This window comes from Budorcas taxicolor, chromosome 4 (assembly GCF_023091745.1).
Source record: "Budorcas taxicolor isolate Tak-1 chromosome 4, Takin1.1, whole genome shotgun sequence".
NCBI lineage: Eukaryota > Metazoa > Chordata > Mammalia > Artiodactyla > Bovidae > Budorcas > Budorcas taxicolor.
In genome coordinates, this window is record NC_068913.1 from 2,949,173 (window position 1) to 2,976,388 (window position 27,216).

Sequence of the window (27,216 nt, forward strand, 5' to 3'; positions counted from 1 at the left end):
TTCATTAGAGGGGACTGGAATGCAAAAGTAGGAAGTCAAGAACAACTGGAGTAACAGGCAAACTTGGCCTTGGAATATGGAATGAAGCAGGGAAAAGACTAATAGAGTTTTGCCAAGAAAATGCACTGGTCGTAGCAAATACCCTCTTCCAACAACACAAGAGAAGACTCTACACATGGACATCACCAGATGATCAACACCGAAATCAGATTGATTATATTCTTTGCAGCCAAAGATGGAGAAGCTCTATACAGTCAACAAAACAATATCAGGAGCTGACCGCAGCTCAGATCAAGAACACCTTATTGCCAAATTCAGACTCAAATTGAAGAAAGTAAGGAAAACTGCTAGACCATTCAGGTAGGACCTAAATCAAATCCCTTATGATTATACAGTGGAAGTGAGAAATAGATTTAAAGGCCTAGATCTGATACATAGAGTGACTGATGAACTATGGAATGAGGTTCATGACATTGTACAGGAGACAGGGATCAAGACCATCCCCATGGAAAAGAAATGCACAAAAGCAAAATGGCTGTCTGGGGAGGCCTTACAAATAGCTGTGAAAAGAAGAGAGGTGAAAAACAAAGGAGAAAAGGAAAGATATAAGCATCTGAATGCAGAGTTCCAGAGAATAGCAACAAGAGATAAGAAAGCCTTCTTCAGCGATCAATGCAAAGAAATACAGGAAAAGAACAGAATGGGAAAGAATAGAGATCTCTTCAAGAAAATTAGAGATACCAAGGGAACATTTCATGCAAAGATGGGCTTGATAAAGGACAGAAATGGTATGGAACTAACAGAAGAATATGTTATTAAGAAGAGGAGGCAAGAATACACAGAAGAATTGTACAAAAAAAAAAGATCTTCTCGACCCGGATATTAACGATGGTGTGATCACTCACCTAGAGCCAGACATCCTGGAATGTGAAGTCAAGTGAGCCTTAGAAAGCATAACTATGAACAAAGCTAGTGGAGGTGATGGAATTCCAGTTGAGCTCTTTTAAATCCTGAAAGACAATGTTGTGAAAGTGCTGCACTCAATGTGCCAGCAAATTTGGAAAACTCAGCAGTGGCCACAGGACTGGAAAATTTAGTTTTCATTCCAATCTCAAAGTAAGACAATGCCAAAGAAAGCTCAAACTGCAGCACAGTTGTACTCATCTCACATGCTAGTAAAGTAATGCTCAAAATTATCCAAGCCAGGCTTCAGCAATACATGAACCATGAACTTCCTGATGTTCAACCTGGTTTTAGAAAAGGCAGAGGAACCAGAGATCAAATTGCCAACATCTGCTGGATCATGGAAAAAGCAAGAGAGTTCCAGAAAAAACATCTATTTCTGCTCTATTGACTATGCCAAAGCCTTTGACTGTGTGGATCACAATAAACTGTGGAAAATTCTGAAGAGATGGGAATACCAGACCACCTGATCTGCCTCTTGAGAAATCTGTATGCATGTCAGGAAGCAACAGTTAGAACCGGACATGGAACAACAGACTGGTTTCAAATAGGAAAAAGAGTACATCAAGGCTGTATATTGTCACCCTGCTTATTTAACTTCTATGCAGAGTACATCATGAGAAACGCTGGACTGGAAGAAACACAAGTTGAAATCAAGATTGCCAGGAGAAATATCAATAACGTCAGAAACGCAGATGATACCACCCTCATGGCAGAAAGTGAAGAGGAACTAAAAAGTCTCTTGATGAAAGTGTAAGAAGAGAGAGAAAAGGTTGGCTTAAAGCTCAACATTCAGAAAACGAAGATCATGGCCTCCGGTCCCATCACTTCATGGGAAATAGATGGGGAAAAAGTGGAAACAGTGTCAGACTTTATTTTTGGGGGCTCCAAAATCACTGTTGATGGTGACTGCTGCCATGAAATTAAAAGACACTTACTTCTTGGAAGAAAAGTTTTGACCAACCTAGATAGCATATTCAAAAGCAGAGACATTACTTTGCCGACTAAGGTCTGTCAAGTCAAGGCTATGGTTTTTCCTGCGGTCACGTATGGATGTGAGATTTAGACTGTTAAGAAGGTTGAGCGCCGAAGAATTGATGCTTTTGAACTGTGGTGTTGGAGAAGACTCTTGAGAGTCCCTTGGACTGCAAGGAGATCCAACCAGTCCATTCTGAAGGAGATCAACCCTGGAATTTCTTTGCAAGGAATAATGCTGAAGCTGAAATTCCAGTAGTTTGGCCACCTCATGCGAAGAGTTGACTCATTGGAAAAGACTCTGATGCTGGGAGGGATTGGAGGCAGGAGGAGAAGGGGATGACATAGGATGAGATGGCTGTATGTCATCACTGACTCGATGGACATGAGTCTGAGTGAACTCCGGGAGTTGGTGATGGACAGTGAGGCCTGGCATGCTGCGATTCATGAGGTTGCAAACAGTGGGATACGACTGAGCATGTGAACTGAACTGAAGTGACGTTTAAGTGATTACATCTTCTCTCTTTGATATTCACGCATTCTGCATTGTTATGATTTAGGTATTTTTCTTTAAACTAGCATAGAGTAATTAGTTTGGCTTTTTTATTCAGTCTGACAAACGCTTTTTCATTGGAATTCTGAGTGTACTTTGTGTCCACTACAGATATCTAGATACTTCATTATAAACTAACATCTTACTCTCCATTTTTTGTCCCTGTGTTGTTCTCTCTTTCTCTGCCTGTTTCTGTAGTATATAAACCTAATCCATTCCACATACTTCTTCTGCCAGATGAAAGCCTTATGCTGGAAGATTGGAACCAGGCCTCAAGGATAGATTAACCTGTGGAAAGCCCCTTCTTTGGGATGCAGGGAGGGGGCCTAGCAGTTTTCTTGTTCTTCTCTGCTTCACAATAATGGGCTTGGGGAAATTGCTGCCTCATCATCCTCACCCAAGTGAGGGAGATTTTTTGCTAAGTCTATTTTCATTTTGGAAAATATATATGCAAATTAGTTTTATATAAAAAGGAGAAGGAAAGAACACTACAGGTACATTGGCTAGATATATATAGTTACAGATAAACACACATATATAGGCATACATAAATGTTTATATATAGATACAGTTATTTACTAGCAAGATATTTGTATTATATTATTTTAATATATTAACCAGCTAAAATTTAGGTATTAATGTGTTTATCTCCAATCCCAATAATATGTTTTATGACTTTGATTATTTTCACTTCTTCCTGAATTTATTGCTTTTTATCTGGAATTATATTTCTCTGCCTTAAGAAAAATATCTTACAGTATATCCTTTATTGTAGATGGGGTGTTTATAATTTCCCTCAGTTTTTTTTCTTTTTCCTCCCTTGAAAATGTTTGTATCTTTCATTCTTAAATATTTTTTTCTCATCTGGAGATTATTTTCTCACCACTTTAAACTGTTTGTGCTGTATTAGTTTCATCAAGAGTCAGATTATTTAGTTTGTCCCTTCTAAGATAATCTGTGTTTTGCCTTTGGCTTCTATAATTTTTTTTAATAAGTATGTTACAAATGTTCTTAGATATGTTTTTATGCATTTTCAATTACCCTTAAGCTTATAGCTTCTTGACTGTATAGACTGGTGCCTCTTGATCAGCACGCATAGGACTTATTCTCTACTCTCTGTCTTCTCCCTTTGTGAACTCCTACTAAAAGCGATTAAAGATTTGTCAGTTTTTCTCCTCATATTCTCTTTGCTTGTCCTTTTAACTTCTATCATCTACGTTTATTTTTTCCAAATCAGCCTATTATTCTAATTTCTTTGACATATTTTACGTTATTAGTCAGTTCAGTTCATTTGCTCAATCGTGTCCGACTCTTTGCGACCCCATGAATGGCAGCACGCCAGACCTCCCTGTCCATCACCAACTCCCGGAGTTCACTCAGACTCACATCCACTGAGTCAGTGATGCCATCCAGCCATCTCATCCTCTGTCGTCCCCTTCTCCTCCTGCCCCCAATCCCTCCCAGCATCAGAAGTCTTTTCCAATGAGTCAACTCTTTGCATGAGGTGGCCAAACTACTGGAGTTTCAGCTTCAGCATCATTCTCTCCAAAGAAATCCCAGGGCTGACCTCCTTCAGAATGGACTGGTTGGATCTCCTTGTAGTCTAAGGGACTCTTAAGAGTCTTCTCCAACACCACAGTTCAAAATTTTAGGTTATATCTACATATTTTAGGTTACATCTTCTAATATGTGGTTGGTAAAGAATTTGCCTGTGATACAAGAGACCCAGGTTCATTTCCCAGGCTAGGAAGATTCCTTGGAGTAGGAAATGACAGCCTACACCACTATTCTCAGCTAGAAATCTCCATGGACAGAGGCTCCTGGTGGGCTAAAGTCCATGGGGTTGAAAAAAGTTGGACGTGACTGAGTGACTAACATAATATGTTGTTAAGCTTACCATCTGAGATCATAATTTAAATTATCACCTTTTAATAGATTCACCCAGTCTCTTGTTTTCTTTAATTAACTAATTATTTAAAAAAATACTATCGTTAAATTTAAGGTAAAACTAACAATTTTAATTTAAAATTTAATAATTTTAATTAAAAAATATGGAGATAGGGAGACAACAAGATGGCAGAGGATTGGGTGGATGTGGAGTACATCTCTCTCCATGGATACATCAGTAATACACCTTCAGACAGCAAAGTGCATGTAGAACACCAGCTGAGAGTGGATAGGAGTACCTGACCAGTGGGGGGGGGGGGGTGCAGGGGGAAATACATAGAACCAAAAAAAACTCAGATGAAGGATGAAGGAACGGGGGGAAATCAGGGGTGTTACTAGAACTGGACCTGCCCTCGGTTGGTGGGGAAACTGAAGCAGGGGTACAATTCCTATATTGGCACAATTGTCTGAGTCAGAGGAGAAATATTTAAGGCTGAGAGTGAGACAGCCAATCGATGGCAGCCTAAATGGAATCAGAATCAGACAGTTCTTGCTGCATCCATACTTACGTCAGACAGGGACATAGGTTCCCTAGAATGCACAGCAGCTGGTAGCTGGAGCTTAGGAGTTGTGGAACAATTCCAGGGTGAGGGCTGCTGTTGTCTGTGGAGAGACAAACTGAGAGGGCATGAGGGAGGAGATTGTGGTGGGAAATACATGTGGAGGAAAGCCAGGCAGCCATGGAAGCAAGGCAATACTTCTGAGTCACCCATAGGGGGTGAAGTCATCACCATAGCCTCTCACTCCCCACATGTCAGCATCAACAGCTTACCAATAGAGAAGCTGGCCCATCAAGTACCTGATGCATGGAACTACAGAGTAAGACCCCACCCAGTGCCCCTTTAAGTGCCTGAGCACCCATCTACAGAGCAGCACTCCAGCCAGGGGGAGGCCTTCCATCTGCCTGACTTGCTGAACAACAGAGAAGGACCCCAGGCAAGGGAGCCCTCTATGTGCCTGAATGGGTGGAACTATGGAGAAAGACTACTCAAAGAAGCCTCTCATTGCCAGCTACCAGAGGCTTGAAGAAAGACTCTGAAAGGACCATAACTGCAGCAGCTGAGGTAGTCTGTGTCCCTGCACACTTGGCACTTCCAGGGACCCCATCACCTAAGCAGCTGTGCCACCTTCATGCTCAACTTTCACTGGGGCAGAGCTACCACAGGCAAAAAAAAAAAAAAAAAAAAAAGCTTACATCTATGCATGCAAGGTTGCCTAGGTTGTGTCCAACTCTTTATGACCATGTAGACTGCGGCTTTCCAGGCTTCTCTGTCAGTGAGGTTCTTCAGGAAAGAATACTGGAGTGTATTGGCCAATACTGGTTGTCATATCCTTCTAGAGCACCATATTTCCTGCTTTTCTAGCTGGTAACTCCCCTGAGTACCTGATGCTGCCAGAACCCCTGTGCCCCAAGCAGCTGCGCCACCCCTGCACCTGGCCTTCACTTGGGCAGACCAAGGTCCTCCAGGATAGCCTTAGGAACAAACCTCAGTGGACAGCCCACCTGCAGGGGTAGAAATAAAATCACAATTGAAACCCAAAGGCAGTGAAATTAAGGAAGAAGACCCAAAACCTTTCCACCAGCTGTGAAAGCTCCAGATTAAATCCACTTGATAAACTAGGCAGTCTCTGTGTCTACAGAATATGGAAAAGGACATTGAGAGCTCCCACAAAAGAAAACACACTAGTTCCAATGCCTGTGGACATTGGAGGCAAGGACTCACAGGAGTAGGGCCAGATTAGAATCTGAGTTGCCCCCACAGCAGGTCCAGAGACCAGCATAGTTGGAGGGCACCCAAGGAAGGTGAAATGGACTGTGGCTCCCAGTAAGGGAAAGGATCCTGACAGCAGTGACTCAAGAAAAACATTTATTATTCTTATATTTTGACTTGTTCTGGAGTTTCTTTTGAATTTTTCTTTTCTTTTCTTTTCTTTTCCCCACACCATTTCCCCTCCTCCCTTTTAGTAGTTAATTTTATTGGTGCTATGAGATATAAATTAAGCTTTTGAGTTTTTCTTTTCTTTTTAAAAATCACACTTATTATTGTTATAAACCTTTGCCTCTATGTTGGGTTTTGCAGTTTTTTTGAGTTTTCTTTTTCTTTTTTTCATTTTCTATTCCTTTTTCATTTTTTTAAAGCCTAATATTATTTTTTCCCACATGTATTCCTCTGTTTGCTTTTCCTTCTGTTCTTTTCCCCTTGCAGTTAATCTTTAGTGTATATAAATATTCTTTATCTACCTCTATTTAGCTTTGCATATCTATTCTTTCTCTCCTTTCCTCTCAACATATATGTTAGTTTTGCTTTCATTACCTTATTCCCTAGTTGGCAGTTTGCTTTAGTTTTGTTTTCCAGTTTGTGCTTTAGTTAGTTTTGTTCTTAACTGATATAATTTTTGGTTTCCTTTGTTCATCAGATCAATCTATTGTAGTTTATTTTTGTTTGATTGTTTTGATTTTGCTTATTGATATACAAAGTTTATGTGTATATTCCATTATTTTGATTATTATTTACCTGATTTTATTACTGTCATTAGCCTGAAGTTCATTTTTGTTTTCTCATTTTGGGGTTTGTGTTTTAATTTCACTTAATGCCATAACAAACCATTCATAGAATCTTCATTCCTGACCAGAGATTAAGCTCTGAGCCTTTGGAGTGGGAGCACTGACCCCCAGACCCTAGACTACCAGAAAACTAATCCTGGGGAGTATCAAATAGTGAGAACTCACACAAAGGAAACCTCTTGAATACAAAACCCAGCATCATCCAACCACCAGTAGCACCCTGTATAGGACGCCTCATACAAACAACAAACAAACAAAAAATACAAACCCAATCATCAACCAATAGGATTACCACATCACTCAGCCTTTCCTGTTAGAGAAAAAAGAACAAACAAAAATTAGAATAAATCTCAGCCTATAGGAAGCTTACGCAAACCACTGCATCAATTTTAGAAAGGCAGGGGGAAAAAAAAAAAAAGGAAGAAAGAATTCAACCTTGAAGCCTGGGAAAAGGAGTCTTCAAACACAGTAAGATTTAAAAAAAAAAAGAAAAAGAAAAGAGGAGGAAGGAGAGCATAAAGATGGCGGAGGAATAGGACGGGAAGACCACTTTCTCCCTCACAAATTCCTCAAAAGAACATTTCAACGCTGAGCAAACTCCACAAAACAACTTCTGTAGGCTGGCAGAGGACATCAGGCAACCAGAAAAGCAGTCCATTGTCTTCAAAAACAGGTAGGAAAAAATATAAAAGATGAAAAAGGAGACAAAGGAGGTGGGGAGGGAGCTCTGTCCTGGGAAGGGAAGCCCGTCCCAGGAAGGGAATTTTAAGAAGAGAGGTTTCCAAACACCAGGAAACACTCTCCTTGGCGAGTCTGTGGCGAGTCTTGGAAACACAGAGGGCAACATAACAGCAAGGAAAAATAAAGAAATAATTAAAACCAAGAGATTACAAGCCCAACAGTAACTCCCCCAGCGGAAAAGCAGCACAGACGCCTGCATCCACCATTGGGAAGTGGGAGCAGGGCAGGGACGCACGGGAGGCGTGGGCTGCAGTGCTTTGTAAGAATCGGGCAGGAACACCCCATGCGCAACCAGAACGATCTAACTTGGGCTAGCAAGCCAGACTGTGGGATAGCTACCGCACGAAAAGTTTGAACATAAGACAGCGACAGGACCGACCACAGAACAAAGGACGGAACGGAAAAAGCCGGCTGCAGACCATCCCCCGCCGGGGACAGGCAGCCAGAGCCGTAGGGACTGGAAAGGGGCAATTGCAGACCTGGAGAGACTTTACTTACCTAACTGCAAGCAGGCTTCTTTGCTAAGACTTCTGGGGGTGCTGGACAGTCACAATCTGCCTCACGGGGGACACCAGCGGTCCACCCAGAAAGCTGAGCAGCAGCGGCAGAAAAGGTGACAAGCCGCGGCGATCGCGCTCGCCAAACTCCTGAGCTGTTCGGACCTGGGAAGGGCACAAAGCTCAGTCCCAGCCGAATCTGTGCCTCTGAGGGCTGCCTGAGCGCCGAACCTGAGCGGCTTGGACCAGGGAAGTGCACGCAGCCTAGGGCCGGCCCCAGACGGTTTCCGGCTGAGCATCGTAGAGCTGGAGCGGTTTGTGCGCCGTGAGAAGGGACAGGTCAAGTGGGGCTGAGACACTGTGAGCACACGACAGTGCTATTTGTTTGCAGCATCCCCGCTCCCCACAGCGCGACTGAACTAGTGAGCCTAAAAAACCAGCAAATGGAAGAATTTAAACAGAGGGAACCACCTTGGAAGTGATCCCACACTGCCCAAAACATCAGAGAAGGGCCAGATATATTTTTACTATTTTTAAAATCATTCCTTTTTTTTTTTCTTTTTTCTTTTCTTTTTGTTTTTCTAACTTTTTTTTTAATTGTTAAGTCTTCTATTTCTCCTCTAATTTTTATTACTATAACCTATTATTACTATTAAAAAAAAAGATTTTTTTTTTTTTTTAAGGCAAACACCATATATAGCCTTTGGATGGTTGTTGGTGGTTTTTTTTGTTTGTTTGTTTGTTTTTGTTTGTTTGTTTGTTTGTTTTAATAATTCTTGTTTTTTCTTTCTTTCTTTCCTCCTTTTTCCTTCTGCTTCTTTTCTTTAATATTGTATTTTTTAAAATCCAAACTCTACTCTAGATTTTTAATCTTTGCTCTTAGGTTTTTGTTGTCAATTTTGTACATTTAAAAACCCAAACTTCACTACCCAAGTTTACCTGAGAGCGAGATTACTGGCGTGACCACTCTCTCCTCCTTTGGACTCTCCTTTTTCTCCACCAGGTGGCCTCTGTCTCTTTTCTCCCCCATCTCTTCTCTATCCAACTCTGTGAATCTCTGTGTGTTCCAGACGGTGCAGAACACCTAAGGAACTGGTTACTGGCAGGATTTGTCTCTCTCCTTCTCATTCCTCTGTCTTATCCTCCTGGCCACCTCTGTCTACTTCCTCCCTCTCCTCTTCCCCGTATAACTCCATAAATACCTCTGAGCGGTCCAGACTATAGAGCACACATAAGGAAGTGACTACTGGCTAGCTTGCTGTCTCCTCTTTTGATCTCACCACATCTCATTCCAGTTACCTCTAACTACCCCCTCCATCTTCTCTTCTCCATGTAACTCAGTGAACCTCTCTGAGTGTCCCTCAATGTGGAGAAACTTTTCATCTTTAACCTAGATGTTTTATCATCGGTGCTGTATAGATGGAGAAGTCTAGAGGATACTGTAAAAATAAAACTGAAGACCAGAAGCAGGAGGCTTAAATCCAAAGTCCGAAAACATTAGAGAACTCTTGAATTCAGGGAACATTAAGCAATAGGAGCTCATCAAATGCCTTCATACCTACACTGTAACCAAGCTCCACCCAAGGGCCAACAAGTTCCAAAACAAGACATACCACTTAAATTCTCCAGCAACACAGGAACACTCCCCTGAGCTTCCATATACAGGCAGCTCAAAATTATTCCAAAACTTTTGATGTCTCATAACCCATTACTGGTCACTCCACTGCATTCCAGAGAGAAGAAACCCAGCTCCACCCACCAGAACTCCAACACAAGCCTCCCTAATCAGGAAACCTTGACAAGCCACTGATAGAACCCCACCCACAGTGAGGAAGCTCCATAATAAAGAGAACTCCACAAATTACCAGAATATAAAAAGACCACACCAAACGCAGCAATATAACCAAGATGAAGAGACAGAGGAATACTCAGCAGGTAAAGGAACAGGAGAGTTGCCCACCAAACCAAACAAAAGAGGAAGAGGTAGGGAATCTACCTGAGAAAGAATTCCGAATATTGATAGTGAAAATGATCCAAAATCTTGAAATCAAAATGGAATCACAGATTAATAGCCTGGAGACAAGGATTGAGAAGATGCAAGAAAGGTTTAACAAGGACCTAGAAGAAATAAAAAAGAGTCAAAATATAATGAATAACGCAATAAATGAGATCAGAAACACTCTGGAGGCAACAAATAGTAGAATAACGGAGGCAGAAGATAGGATTAGTGAAATAGAAGATAGAATGGTAGAAATAAATGAATCAGAGAGGAAACAAGAAAAACGAATTAAAAGAAACGAGGACAATCTCAGAGACCTCCAGGACAACATGAAACGCTCCAACATTCGAATTATAGGAGTCCCAGAAGAAGAAGACAGAAAGAAAGATCATGAGAAAATCCTTGAGGAGATAATAGTTGAAAACTTCCCTAAAATGGGGAAGGAAATAATCACCCAAGTCCAAGAAACACAGAGAGTTCCTAATAGGATAAACCCAAGGCGAAACAACCCCAAGACACATATTAATCAAATTAACACAGATCAAACAAAAAGAAAAAATATTAAAAGCAGCAAGGGAAAAACAACAAATAACACACAAGGGGATTCCCGTACGGATAACAGCTGATCTTTCAATAGAAACTCTTCAGGCCAGGAGGGAATGGCAAGACATACTTAAAGTGATGAAAGACAATAACCTACAGCCCAGATTACTGTACCCAGCAAGGATCTCATTCAAATACGAAGGAGAAATCAAAAGCTTTACAGAGAAGCAAAAGCTGAGAGAATTCAGCACCACCAAACCAGCTCTCCAACAAATTCTAAAGGATATTCTCTAGACAGGAAACACGAAAAGGGTGTATAAACCCAAACCCAAAACAATAAAGTAAATGGTAACTGGATCATACGTATCAATAATTACCTTAAACATAAATGGGTTGAACGCCCCAACCAAAAGACAAAGACTGGCCGAATGGATACAAAAACAAGACCCCTCTATATGCTGCTTACAAGAGACCCACCTCAAAACAAGAGACACATACAGACTGAAAGTGAAGGGCTGGAAAAAGATATACCACGCAAATAGAGACCAAAAGAAGGCAGGAGTGGCAATACTCATATCTGATAAAATAGACTTTAAAACAAAGACTATGAAAAGAGACAAAGAAGGCCACTACATAATGATCAAAGGATCAATCAAAGAAGAAGATATAACAATTATAAATATATATGCACCCAATATAGGAGCACCACAATATGTACGACAAATGCTAACAAGTATGAAAGGGGAAATCAGCAATAACACAATAATAGTGGGAGACTTTAATACCCCACTCACACCTATGGACAGATCAACTAAACAGAAAATTAACAAAGAAATGCAAACTTTAAATGATACATTAGATCAATTAGACCTAATTGATATCTATAGGACATTTCACCCCAAAACAATGAATTTCACCTTTTTTTCAAGTGCTCATGGAACCTTCTCCAGGATAGATCACATCCTGGGCCATAAATCTAAACTTGATAAATTCAAAAAAATGGAAATCATTCCAAGCATCTTTTCTGACCATAATGCATTAAGATTAGATCTCAATTACAGGAGAAAAACTACTAAAAATTCCAACATATGGAGGTTGAACAACACACTTCTGAATAACCAACAAATCACAGAAGAAATCAAAAAAGAAACCAAAATATGCATAGAAACTAATGAAAATGAAAACACAACAACCCCAAACCTGTGGGACACTATAAAAGCAGTGCTAAGAGGAAAGTTCATAGCAATACAGGCATACCTCAAGAAACAAGAAAAAAGTCAAATAAATAACCTAACTCTACAACTAAAGCAACTAGAAAAGGAAGAATTGGAGAACCCCAGAGTTAGTAGAAGGAAAGAAATCTTAAAAATTAGGGCAGAAATAAATGCAAAAGAAACAAAAGAGACCATAGCAAAAATCAACAAGGCCAAAAGCTGGTTCTTTGAAAGGATAAATAAAATTGACAAACCACTAGCCAGACTCATCAAGAAGCAAAGTGAGAAAAATCAAATCAATTAAATTAGAAATGAAAATGGAGAGATCACAACAGACAACACAGAAATACAAAGGCTCATAAGAGACTACTATCAGCAGTTGTATGCCAATAAAATGGACAACATGGAAGAAATGGACATATTCTTAGAAAAGTACAATTTTCCAAAACTGAACCAGGAAGAAATAGAAAATCTTAACAGACCCATCACAAGCACAGAAATTGAAACTGTAATCAGAAATCTTCCAGCAAACAAAAGCCCAGGTCCAGACGGCTTCACAGCTGAATTCTACCAAAAATTTCGAGAAGAGCTAACACCTATCCTACTCAAACTCTTCGAGAAAATTGCAGAGGAAGGTAAACTTCCAAACTCATTCTATGAGGCCACCATCATCCTAATACCAAAACCTGACAAAGATGTCACAAAAAAAGAAAACTACAGGCCAATATCACTGATGAACATAGATGCAAAAATCCTCAACAAAATTTTAGCAATCAGAATCCAACAACACATTAAAAACATCATACACCATGACCAAGTGGGCTTTATCCCAGGGATGCAAGGATTCTTCAGTATCTGCAAATCAATCAATGTAATTCACCACATTAACAAATTGAAAAATAAAAACCATATGATTATCTCAATAGATGCAGAGAAGGCCTTTGACAAAATTCAACATCCATTTATGATAAAAACTCTCCAGAAAGCAGGAATAGAAGGAACATACCTCAACATAATAAAAGCTATATATGACAAACCCACAGCAAACATTATCCTCAATGGTGAAAAATTGAAAGCATTTCCCCTAAAGTCAGGAACAAGACAAGGGTGTCCACTTTCACCGCTACTATTCAACATAGTTCTGGAAGTTTTGGCTACAGCAATCAGAGCAGAAAAAGAAATAAAAGGAATCCAAATTGGAAAAGAAGAAGTAAAACTCTCACTGTTTGCAGATGACATGATCCTCTACATGGAAAACCCTAAAGACTCCACCAGAAAATTACTAGAGCTCATCAATGAATATAGTAAAGTTGCAGGATATAAAATCAACACACACAAATCCCTTGCATTCCTATACACAAATAATGAGAAAGTAGAAAAAGAAATTAAGGAAACAATTCCATTCACCATTGCAACGAAAAGAAAAAAATACTTCGGAATATATCTACCCAAAGAAACTAAAGACCTATATATGGAAAACTATAAAACACTGATGAAAGAAATCAAAGAGGACACTAATAGATGGAGAAATATACCATGTTCATGGATCGGAAGAATCAATATAGTGAAAATGAGTATATCACCCAAAGCAATTTACAAATTCAATGCAATCCCTATCAAGCTACCAGCCATATTTTTCACAGAACTATAACAAATAATTTCAAGATTTGTATGGAAATACAAAAAACCTCGACTTGCCAAAGCAATCTTGGGAAAGAAGAATGGAACTGGAGGAATCAACTTGCCTGACTTCAGGCTCTACTACAAAGCCACAGTCATCAAAACAGTATGGTACTGGCACAAAGACAGACATATAGATCAATGGAACAAAATAGAAAGCCCAGAGATAAATCCACACACATATGGACACCTTATCTTTGACAAAGGAGGCAAGAATATACAATGGAGTAAAGACAATCTCTTTAACAAGTGGTGCTGGGAAAACTGGTCAACCACTTGTAAAAGAATGAAACTAGATCACTTTCTAACACCGCACACAAAAATAAACTCAAAATGGATTAAAGATCTAAATGTAAGACCAGAAACTATAAAACTCCTAGAGGAGAACATAGGCAAAACACTCTCAGACATAAATCACAGCAGGATCCTCTATGATCCACCTCCCAGATTTCTGGAAATAAAAGCAAAAATAAACAAATGGGATCTAATTAAAATTAAAAGCTTCTGCACAACAAAGGAAAATATAAGCAAGGTGAAAAGACAGCCTTCTGAATGGGAGAAAATAATAGCAAATGAAGCAACTGACAAACAACTAATCTCAAAAATATACAAGCAACTTATGCAGCTCAATTCCAGAAAAATAAACCACCCAATCAAAAAATGGGCCAAATAACTAAATAGACATTTCTCCAAAGAAGACATACGGATGGCTAACAAACACCTGAAAAGATGCTCAACATCGCTCATTATTAGAGAAATGCAAATCAAAACCACAATGAGGTATCACTTCACACCAGTCAGAATGGCTGCGATCCAAAAATCTGCAAGCAATAAATGCTGGAGAGGGTGTGGAGAAAAGGGAACCCTCCTACACTGTTGGTTGGAATGCAAACTAGTACAGCCACTATGGAGAACAGTGTGGAGATTCCTTAAACAATTGCAAATAGAACTACCTTATGATCCAGCAATCCCACTGCTGGGCATACACACCGAGGAAACCAGAAATGAAAGAGACACGTGTACCCCAATGTTAATCGCAGCACTGTTTATAATAGCCAGGACATGGAAACAACCTAGATGTCCATCAGCAGATGAATGGATAAGAAAGCTGTGGTACATATACACAATGGAGTATTACTCAGCCGTTAAAAAGAATTCATTTGATTCAGTTCTGATGAGATGGATGAAACTGGAGCCGATTATACAGAGTGAAGTAAGCCAGAAAGAAAAACACCAATACAGTATACTAACACATATATATGGAATTTAGAAAGATGGCAATAACAACCCTGTATGCAAGACAGGAAAAAAGAGACAGCTGTGTATAACGGACTTTTGGACTGTGAGGGAGAGGGAGAGGGTGGGATGATTTGGGAGAATGGCATTCTATCATGTATACTATCATGTAAGAATTGAATCGCCAGTCTATGTCTGATGCAGGATACAGCATGCTTGGGGCTGGTGCATGGGGATGACCCACAGAGATGTTATGGGGAGGGAGGTGGGAGGGGGGTTCATGTTTGGGAACACATGTAAGAATTAAAGATTTTAAAATTAAAAAAAAATAAAAAATAAAAAAAAGAAAAAGAGAAAAGAAAAAAAAAACAGGCAGAGAAATACTGCACAAATGAAGAAACAATCTAAAAACACAGAAGTCCAAATAAATGAGGAAGAAACAGGCAAAATACCTGAAAAATAATTCAGAATAATGACAGCAAAGATGACCAAAAACCTTGAAAACAAAATGGAGAAAATGCTAGAATCAATTATCAAAGACCTAGAAGAACTAAAGAATAAACATACAGAGTCAAACAACACAATTACTGAAATTAAGAATACTCTAGAAGGAATCAATAGCAGAATATCTGAAGCAGAAGAACAAATCAGTGAACGGTAAGATAAAATGGTAGAAATATACTCTAGAGCAGAATAAAGTAAAAAGAATGAAAAGAACTGAAGATAGTCTGAGATACCTCCGTTGCTGCTCCTGCTAAGTCTCTTCAGTCATGTCTGACTCTATGTGACCCCCATAGATGGCAGCCCACCAGGCTCCCCCATTCCTGGGATTCTCCAGGCAAGAACACTGGAGTGGGTTGTCATTTCCTTCTCCAATGCATGAAATTGAAAAGTGAAAGTGAAGTCACTCAGTTGTGCCCGACTTTTTGACCCCATGGACTGCAGCCTACCAGACTTCTCTGCCCATGGGATTTTCCAGGCAAGAGTACTGGAGTGGTTTGCCATTGCTTTCTCTGGAGATACTTCTGAGACAATACCAAATGCAGCAATATTTGAATTATATGAGTCCCAGAAGAAGAAAAGAAAAGGCAATCATATGAGAAAATTATTGGAGTGATTATAGTTGAAAAGTTCCCCAACATGAAAAAGGAAATAGTCAATCAAGTCCAAGAGGCACCAAGAGTCCCATACAGGATAAACCCAAGGAGAAACATGCCAAGACACATACTAATCAAACTAGCAAAGATTAAACACAAAGAAAGAATATTAAAAGCAGCAAGGAAAAAGCAACAAGTAGCATACAAGGGAAACCCCATATGTTTAACAGCTGATCTTTCACCAGAAGCTCTGCAGGCCAGAATTGAATGGCAGGATATTTCTAAAGGACTGAAGGGGGAAAATCTACAAACAAGATGATTCTACCCTGCAAGGAGCTCATTCAAAATTGATGGAGAAATCAAAAGCTTTTCAGACAAGCAAAATTTAAGAGAATTCAGGACCACAAAATCAGCTCTACAACAAATGTTGAAGAGACATAGTCAAGAAATACAAGAGAAGAAAAAAGATCTACAAAATCAAAGTCTGAACAACTAAGAAAATCACAATAGGAAAACATATATCAATAATTACTTTAAATGTAAACATATTAAATGCTCCAACCAAAAGACACAGATTGGCTGAATGGATACAAAGACAAGACCCATATATATGCTGTCTACAAGGAACCTACTTCAGACCTCAAGACACATATAGACTGAAAGTTAGAGGATGGAAAAATATATTCCATGCAAATGAAAATCAAAAGAAAGCTGGAGTAGCAATCTTCATATCAGACAAAATGGATCTTAAAGAATATTACAAGAGATAAGGAAACACACTACATGATGATCAAGGGATCAATCCAAGAGGAAGTCATAACAATTGTAAATATCTACGCATCCAACATAGGGGGACTTCAATACATAAGATAAACACTAACAGACATCAAAGGGGAAATAGAGAGTAACACAATAGTAGGAGACTTTAACACCCCACTTACACCAAAGGACAGGTCATCAAAACATAAAATTAATAAAGAAACATAAGTCTTACATGATACATATGATGAGATGGCACTCATTGATATCTTCAGGGTATATATGCTATCCAAATACAGAGGAATACACTTTCTCAATTGCACATGGAACATTCTCCAGGATAGACCACATCTTGGGTCACAAATCAAAACTCAGTGAATTTAATAAAATTGAAATCATATCAAGCATCAGTTCCAACCACAATGCTATGAGAGTAAACATTAATTACAAGAAAAAAATTGTAAAAAAAAACCACATATGGATATTAAGAAACACATTTCTAAATAATCAACAGGTTACTGAAGAAATTAAAAGGGGAATAAAATATTTATAGAAACAAATGACAATGCAACATGACAACTCAAAACCTATGGGATGCAGCATAAGCAGTTCTAAGAGGGAAGTTTATAGCAATACAACTCTACCTTAAGAAACAAGAAAATGATCAAATAGATAACCTAACTTTACACCTAATGCAAGTGGAAGAAAAAAAGAACAATAATAACAAACAACAACAACAGAACCAAATTTAGCAGAAGTAAAAAAAAATCACAAGGATCCGAGGAGAAATAAAAGTAAATGAAACTACAGAAACAATACTAAAGATTAATAAAGGTAAAGGTTAGTTATTTCAGAAGGTCAACAAAGTTGAAAAACCTTTATCCAGACTCATCAAGAAAAAGAGAGAAGAATCAAACCGATAAAGTTACAAATGAAAAAGGAGAGCTTACAACAGACAATGCAGAAATACAAAGCATTATACGAGAGTATTATGAACAGTGATATTGCAATGAAATGGATAACTTGGAAGAAATGGACAGATTCTAAAAATCAATCTTCCAAGACTGAACCAGGAAGAAATAGAAATTTTGAACAACCCAAATACAAGCACTGAAACTGAAGCTGTGATTCAAAAAAAAAAAAAAAAAAAAAAAAAAATCTCCCCCAAAGCAAAAGCCTAGGACCAGATGGCTTCATAGGAGAATTGTTTCAAATGTTTAGAAAAGAGCTAATGCCTATCCTTCAAAAACTTTTCAAAAAAAATCACGGAGGAAGGACACTTCCAAACACATTCTATGAGTCCACCATCACCCTGATACCAAAACTAGACAAAGAAAACACAGAAAAAGAAAGCTGCAGGCCAATATCACCGATGAAAATATACACAAAAATCCTCAACAAAAATTTAGCAAACAAAATTCAGAAACATATCAAAAAGCTCATATACCATGATCTAGTTGGGTTTATTCCAGGGACGCAAGGATTCTTCAATCAATGTGGTACACCATATTAACAAATTGAAATATAAAAACCATATGATAATATCAATAGATGCAGAAAGCCTTTGACAAATTCAGCACCCATTTATGATTAAAACTCTTCAAAGAAATGGAAGAAGGAACCTGCCACCATATAGTAAAAAACATATATGATAAGCCTACAGCAAACATTATTCACAATGGTAAAAAACTGAAATCATCTCCCCTAAGATCAGAAATGTTCATGACATTGTACAGGAGACAGGGATCGAGACCATCCCCATGGAAAAGAAATCCAAAAAAGCAAAATGGCTGTCTGAGGAAGACTTATAAATAGCTTTGAAAAGAAGAGAAGCAAAAAGCAAAGGAGAAAAGGAATAATATTCCCATTTGAATGCAGAGTTCCAAAGAATAGCAAGGAGAGATTAAAAAAAAAAAAAAAAAGCCTTCCTCAGTGATCAATGCAAAGAAATAGAGGAAAACAACAGAATGGGAAAGACTAGAGATCTCTGCAAGAAAATAAGAGATACCAAGGGAACATTTCATTCAAAATGGGCTTGATAAAGGACAGAAATGCTTTGGACCTATCAGAAGCAGAAAATATAAAGAAGAGGTGGCAATAATATACAGAAGAACTGTACACAAAAGATCTTCACGACCAAGATGATCACGATGGTGTGATCAGTTACCTAGAGCCACACATCCTGGAATCTGAAGTCAAGTGGGCCTTAGAAAGTATTGCTACGAACAAAGCTAGTGGAGGTGATGGAATTCCAGTTGAGCTCTTTCAAATCCTGGAAGATGATGCTGTGAAAGTGCTGCACTCAATATGCCAGCAAATTTGGGAAAGTGAGCAGTCGCCACAGGACTGGAAAAGTCAGTTTTCATTCCAATTCCAAAGAAAGGCAAAGCCAAAAATTTTCAAACTACGGCACAATTGCACTTTTCTCACACGCTAGTAGTAAAGTAATGCTTAAAATTCTCCAAGACAGACTTCAACAATATGTTGAAGACATATGTTGGGAACTTCCAAATATTCACTGGTTTTAGAAAAGGCAGAGGAACCAACGATCCAATTGCCAACATCTGTTGGATCATCAAAAAAGCAAGAGAGTTCCAGAAAAACATCTATTTCTGCTTTATTGACTAAAGCCAAAGCCTTTGTGTGGATCACAATAAACTGGAAAATTCTGAAAGACATGGGAATACCAGACCACCTGACCTTTCTCTTGAGAAACCTATATGCAGGTCAGGAAGCAACAGTTAGAACAGGACATGGAACAACAGACTGGTTCCAAATAGGAAAAGGAGTATGCCAAGGCTGTATATGTCAACCTGCTTATTTAACTTACATGCAGAGTACATCATGAGAAATGCTGGGCTGGAAGAAGCACAAGCTGGAATCAAGATTGCTGGGAGAAATATCAATAACCTCAGATATGCAAATGATACTACCCTTATGGCAGAAAGTGAAGAGGAACTAAAGAATAGCAAGCCTCTTGACAACAATGAAAGAGGAGAGTGAAAAAGTTGGCTTAAAGCTCAACATTCAGAAAACTAAGATTATGGCATTTAATCCCATCACTTCATGGGAAATAGATGGGGAAACAGTGAAAACAGTGTCAGACTTATTATTTGGGGCTCCAAAATCACTGCAGATGGTGACTGCAGCCGTGAAATTAAAAGATGCTTACTCCTGGGAAGGAAAGTTATGACCAACCTGGATAGCATATTCAAAAGCAGAGACATTACTTTGCCAACAAACGTCCATCTAGTCAAGGCTATGGTCTTTCTAGTTGTCATGTATGAATGTTAGAGTTGGATTGTGAAGAAAGTGCTGAAGAATTGGTACTTTTGAACTGTGATGTTGGAGAAGACTCTGAGAGTCCCTTGAACTGCAAGGAGACCCAACCAGTCCATCCTAAAGGAGATCAGTCCTGGTGTTCATTAGAAGGACTGATGCTGAAGCTGAAACTCCAACACTTTGTCCACCTCATGCAAAGAGCTGACTCATTGGGAAAGACCCTGATGCTGGGAGGGATTGGGGGTAGGAGGAGAATGGGGCAACAGAAGATCAGATGGCTGGATGGCATCACTGACTTGATGGACATGAATTTGGGTAAACTCCAGGTGTTGGTGATGGACTGGGAGGCCTGGCGTTCTTTGATTCATGGGGTCGCAAAGATTCGGACATGACTGAGTGACTGATCTGTTCTGAACTGAAAATGAGAAACAAGACAAGGATGTCCACTTTCACCACTATTATTCAACATAGTTTTGGAAGCCCTACCTACAGCAATCAGAGAAGAAAAATAAATAAAAGGAATACAGATAGGAAAAGAAGAAGTGAATCTTTCACTCGTTATAGATAACATAATACCATACATAGAAAACCCTAAAGATAGTATCAGAAAATTACTAGAGCTAATCAGTGAATTTAGAAGAGTCACAGGATACAAAATCAATAAACAGAAATCACTCATATTTCTATATACTAACAATGAAAAATCAGAAAGAGAAATGATAGAATCAATCCCATTCACCATTTCAAAAAACAAAAAGAATAAAATATCTAGGAATTTAGTTACCTAGGGAGACAAAAGAACTGTACACAGAAACTTATAAGACACTGATGAAAAAATCAAAGATGACATAAACAGATGGAGAGACATTTCATGTACTTGGATAGGAAAAATTAATATTGTGAAAATGACTGTACTACCAAATGCAATCTACAGATTCCAAGTGATCCCTATCAAATTACCAATGGCATTTTTCACAGAACTAGAACAAAAATTTTTCATGATTCATGTAGAAACACAGAAAACCCCGAATAGGAAAGTAGTTTTGAGAAAGAAGAATGGAGGTGGAGGAATCAACCTTCCTGACTTCATATTATACTACAAAGCTGCAGTCATCAAAACAGTATAGTTCTGGCACAGAAACAGAAATATAGATTAATGGAACAAGATTGAAAGTCCAGAAATAAACCCATGCACCTAAGGGTACCTTATTTTTGACAAAGGAGGCAAGAATATACAATGGGGCAAAGACAGCCTCTGGATAGTTAGATGTAAAAGAATGAAATTAGAACACTTCCTAACACCATAAACAAAGATAAACTCAAAATGGATTAAAGATGTAAACCTAAGACAAGAAACTATAAAACTCTTAAAGGAAAACATAGGCAGAACACCTCATGACATAAATCAAAACAAGGTCATCTATGACCCATCTCCTAGAGTATGGAAATAAAAACAAAAATAAACAAGTGGGAACTGTTATACTTAAAGGCTTAAAGTTAAAGACTTAAAGGCTTTTGCACAGCAAAGTTTACTCTAAGCAAGGTGAAAAGACAACCCTCAAAATGGGAGAAAATAATAGCAACTGAAACAACTGACAAAGGATTTATCTCCAAAATCTACAAGCAATTCATGAAGCTCAATACCAGAGAAAAAGACCAACTGAATCAAAAAGTGGGAAAAGTACCTAATAAACATTTTTCCAAAGAAGACATGCAGATGGGTAACAAACACATGAAAAATTGCTCAACATCACTCATTATTCAGTTCAGTTCAGTTCATTTCAGTCGCTCAGTCGTGTACGACTCCTTCTGACTCCATGAACCGTAGCATGCCAGGCCTCCCTGTCCATAACCAACTCGGGAATTTACCCAAACTCATGTCCATCAAGTCAGTAATGACATCCAGCCATCTCATCCTCTGTCATCCCCTTCTCCTCTTGCCCCCAATCCCTCCCAGCATCAGGGTGGTTTCCAATGTGTCTATGCTTTGCATGAGGTGGCCAAAGAATTGGAGTTTCAGCTTCAGCATCAGTCCTTCCAATGAACACCCAGGACTGATCTCCTTTAGGATGGACTGGTTGGATCTCCTTGCAGTCCAAGGGACTCTCAAGAGTCTTCTCCAACACCACAGTTCAAAGGCATCTATTCTTTGGCGTTCAGTCTTCTTCACAGTCCAACTCTCACATCCATACATGACCACTGGAAAATCCATGGCCTTAACTAGACGAACCTTTGTTGGCAATGTAATGTCTCTGCTTTTTAATATGCTATCTAGGTTGGTCATAACTTTCCTTATAATGCAAATCAAAACTACAATGAAATATCACCTCACACCAGCCAGAATGACCCTCATCAAAAAGTCTACAGACAATAAATGTAGAAGATGTGTAAAAAGGGAACACTCTTGCACTCTTGGTGGAAATGTGAATTGATACAGCCACTATGGAAGATGATATGGAGATTCCTTCAAAAACTAGGAATGAAATCACCATATGACCCAGCAATCCCACTCCTAGGCATATACTCTGAGGAAACCAAAACTGAAAAAGACACATATATCCCACTGTTCATTGAAGCACTATTTACAATAGCTAGAACATGGAAGCAACCTTGAATTCCATCAAAAGATTAATGGATAAAGAATATATGGTACATACACATCATGGGATATTATTCAGCCATAAAAAGGAATGCATCTGAGTCAGTTCTGTTGAGGTAGATGAACCTAGAGCCTACTATACCGAGTGAAGTAGTCGCTCAGTTGTGTCCGACTCTTTGCAACTGAATGGCAGCACGACAGGCCTCCCTGTCCATCACCAACTCCGGAGTTCACTCAGACTCACGTCCATCGAGTCAGTGATGCCATCCAGCCATCTCATCCTCTGTCGTCCCCTTCTCCTCCTGCCCCCAATCCCTCCCAGCATCAGAGTATTTTCCAATGAGTCAACTCGTCTCATGAGGTGGCCAAAGTAGTGGAGTTTCAGCTTCAGCATCATTCCTTCCAAAGAACACCCAGGGCTGATCTCCTTCAGAATGGACTGGTTGGATCTCCTTGCAGTCCAAGGGACTCTCAAGAGTCTTCTCCAACACCACAGTTCAAAAGCATCAATTCTTTGGCGCTCAGCCTTCACAGTCCAACTCTCACATCCATACATGACCACAGGAAAAACGATAGCCTTGAGTAGACAGACCTTAGTCGGCAAAGTAATGTCTCTGATTTTGAATATAATATCTAGGTTGGTCATAACTTTTCTTCCAAGGAGTAAGCATCTTTTAATTTCATGGCTGCAATCACCATCTGCAGTGATTTTGGAACCCCCAAAAATAAAGTCTGACACTTTCCCCATCTATTTCCCATGAAGTGATTACTTTATGCAAAATAGATATCCAACAGGAATTTGCTGTGTGGCTCAGGAAACTCAAACAAGAGCTCTGTGTCAGCCTAGGGGCTTGGGATGGGGAGGGAGATGGGAGGGAGTTTCATGAGGGAGGGAATATATGCATACCTATGGCTGATTCATGTTGAGGCTAGACAGAAGACAACAAAATTCTGTAAAGTAGTTATCCTTCAATTAAAAAATAAATTTAAAAATGGGGAAAAATGGATAACCAACAAGGGCCTACAGTATAGCACAGGGAACTCTGCTGAATGTTATGAGGCAGTTCAGATGGCAGTTTGGAGAATGGAAACCTATGCATATGTGGCTGAGTTGCTCTGCTGTACACATATACTCCAATAGAAAATTTTAAAAAAGCATTAAAAATATGGAGATAGTTACTGAGCATAGTTAGCCTAATTATCTTAAATTCTAGTTCTTGTAATTTCAGTATCTGCCGGGGTCCAGCCCTGGTGGATCCAGGGTAATTCGAAGGGGAGAAGGAATCGGTGTCCTAGGAAAAAACTTATTTAATTACAGATATATAGATAGATTAGAAACGGATAGTGTAGAAGGAAATATTAGTGGAGAAAAAGAGGCTGAATAACTTGGTTTATGTGGGATATCAATAAAATTCCAAGATAAGGAATTTGCACCATCTACGTTGGGCCACCAGTGCCACTTGAATATCAGAAGGTAGCCCTCCTTGGGCTCCTTCTTGTGTGGAACTTAAAAGCCAGGGCAAGTAAGTAGACGTGGCGAGCACCCACACTCCAGGTGGGAATTCAGCCAGAAAAACAGGGAGCAAGAAAGAAATGACACAGGGGAACCAGTCTTTCCAGAAACTGATCTGATTTCTTTATTTTTCAGGTTTGCTTATATACTTTTTGTTATACATAGGGATGAATACAGAGTCACACAGGGGTCAGCAGACCTGACTCTTGTCAAAATCAGGTGCTTCATATGAATGTATAAAAAGGTCTTATGGGTTTTACATCATCTTCTGGCCATGAGGCCAGCTGACATTTTATGATCCTTTCTTTTTGATAACCAAAAAACTTATTTTTCCCAAGGGTATTTTTTCTTAAACCAGGTGCCACCTTTGAGGGTAGCAGATAAAGTTGCATTCCTATAGGGTGAGGGTGTAGTGGGTTACAACTAAGAAAGGAATTCATTTAACCTAAGGTTAACATGATTAATCTTAAAGGTTAATACTTATTTCTCCTATATGCTAGTTATATTCATTATAAGGGCAGGGAATATGGAGATTTAGTAGCAAACATCCGCCCAACAAATGAAAACCCTTCACCAATGTTCCCCTTACGATCTATTTAGTCTTAAGATAGTGATAAAGTTACATTTTTGCATAGCAAGTACACAGTGATTTATAACAAAGTACAGTGATCTATAACAAAAGAGAAAATTCATTAACTCAAAAAGTCTAGTATTGCTAACATCAAAAACTACTATATTTCCTTTTTTATATTCCAAATACATTTATATATTCCCAGGTGCCCAAGGACATGGAGGCCTGGTGGCAATCATTGACTCAACAATGAGAAAAGCCCTATGCTAATTAAGATTTTCAAAATACTCCAAACTTTCTGTGTTGTTTATGGTTGAGAGGTAGTAAACAATTATGTGTGTAGTGACAGGAGTATGGATAATCCTGTCACACAAACTAGTCTGCCAGCAAAGAGGTCTGACCTGAGACACCCTTGTCACGCCCAGGAATTTTTATTGACTGGAGCTGCAAGTTTTCTCCTTCTTCGAGAGATGTAATGGGGGTCAGCCCCTCGTAAAGTCAGAGGTATAGGTGAGAGCATAAAACAGTAAAGTAGGCACTGTAGTTTTGGGGGTAGATGCTCAGGAACAGGGGGGTCTCCTGAGGCTCGATCCTGCCTTTGTGTATGCTGAAGCCTCCTTCCTCATGACCTTTGCCATGGGCAGAATTCCTCACGCTGGCTCCTGGCAAATATCTAGAAATTCTGTTGGTGTGTGTCTTTTCTATTGGGCTGGCCGAAAATTCTGTTCAGGTTTTTTCATAACATCTTACAGAAAACCTGAAAAATCTTTCTGGCCAATCAGTATATTTCAGTGTAAATCTTTTCTGTTGATTCTTGCTTATTTCTCTACATGCTGGTTATTTTTAACTGTATACCAAGTTATGTACAATTCTTTCAGAAATTATTTATAGAAGTAACTTAAGAATCTCCAATTAAAATAAATATATATATATATATATATTTAAAAGATCTAAGTTGATGCTATCTGCTTTTAAATAGAAATTCTGTAATTCTTCTAGGTTCATGGGGTAAAACATTATGTCACTTCAGGTATTGACTGAAGTTTTCTGCATTGGTCAAATAACTGGAAGCTGGGATATTATCTAGACAAAGGTTGTTTGATATCACCTCGAAATATACAATCCCATTTCCTCCTGCTGTTAGATCCAAGAATTCAACTTTCCTAGTGCTTCCTGCTGACAAATAAGCTACACAACCCTTCAGGTGTCCATGTGGAGAAATAGTGTTTCCAGATGTTGATCTTCTGGAGTTTATGGTGGGTAATGATAGTCATCAGAGTAGTCCATCTTCAGTTTTCATATGGCCAAAAGGAACCCCATGTCTGTGTTGCTCTTAGGTATGTAACGCAGGCCTTAGGCCTTTGTATATCTCACTGCAATATGGCGAGGTAAGACCATCTACTCTGTGTTCAATTTCTCTCTTGAATAAACTTGTTTCTGGTTAGCTCTTTTAAAAAATATTTTAATTTTTCCTTGCTCTCACTCTTGAACCAGCAAAGTGAAACTGAAGTCACTCAGTTATGTCCGACTCTTTGCTACCCTGTGGACTTTAGCCCACCAGGCTACTCTATCTATGGTATTTTCCAGGCAAGAATAATGGAGAGGGTTGCCATTTCCTTCTCCAGGGGATCTTCCCAACCCAGGGAATAACCCAGGTCTCCCACATTGCAGGCAGATGCTTTAACCTCTGTGCCATGAGGGAAGCCCTTGACCCAGTAATTCTCTATTTTGTTAGCTGTCTGATGATTCATTTAATACTTCTGTGCACATTTTATTTTTACTTGCCTAGTGTATATATTATAGAGACTAAGAAGTCCAGATATGCAGTCATCAATCTGGAGAACCCAGGAGACCTAATGGTGTAAATTCCTGTCCAAGTCTGAGTCTGACAGCAGGAAAGGGCTGATGTCCCAGCTCAAAAAAAAAAAAAAAATAAATAAATAAATAATAAAAAAGCAGGGAGAGAGAATTCTTTCTTCTTCAGCCTTTTACTTAGGGACCCACTGGGTTGGCTGAGACCCACCCATCTGCTTTACTAAGTCTGATTCAAAAGTTAACCTTACCTAGACATACTTTCACAGACACATGCAGAAATAATGTTTGACTGAAGGTGTGGTCACATCAGGACCCAGTCATATTGACACATAGAACTAACACATAGAACTAACTAACTAGCCCAGGTGTGCTAGTTGTTCTTGGTGAGATCATTTGTCTGAATCATCTTGTCTGTTATTACTGGAATTGTAGCTCTTCATACCATCTTTTAAAAATAGTCACTCTGCTTTTAAGAATTTATCTTCTTATGAACTGAGAGAAACTGATGTAGCCATGGTACTCTTCAAGTATCTACTCTGAATGAAATAAATATGCAATTAAAATCTATCCTTTAAATGTGCCATGCAATTTTTTTTTTCTTTCAATGCTTTACTGGAGCTAAAGAATTCTCAGCTTATGAGCTATAAATTTTATTTGTAACATTTC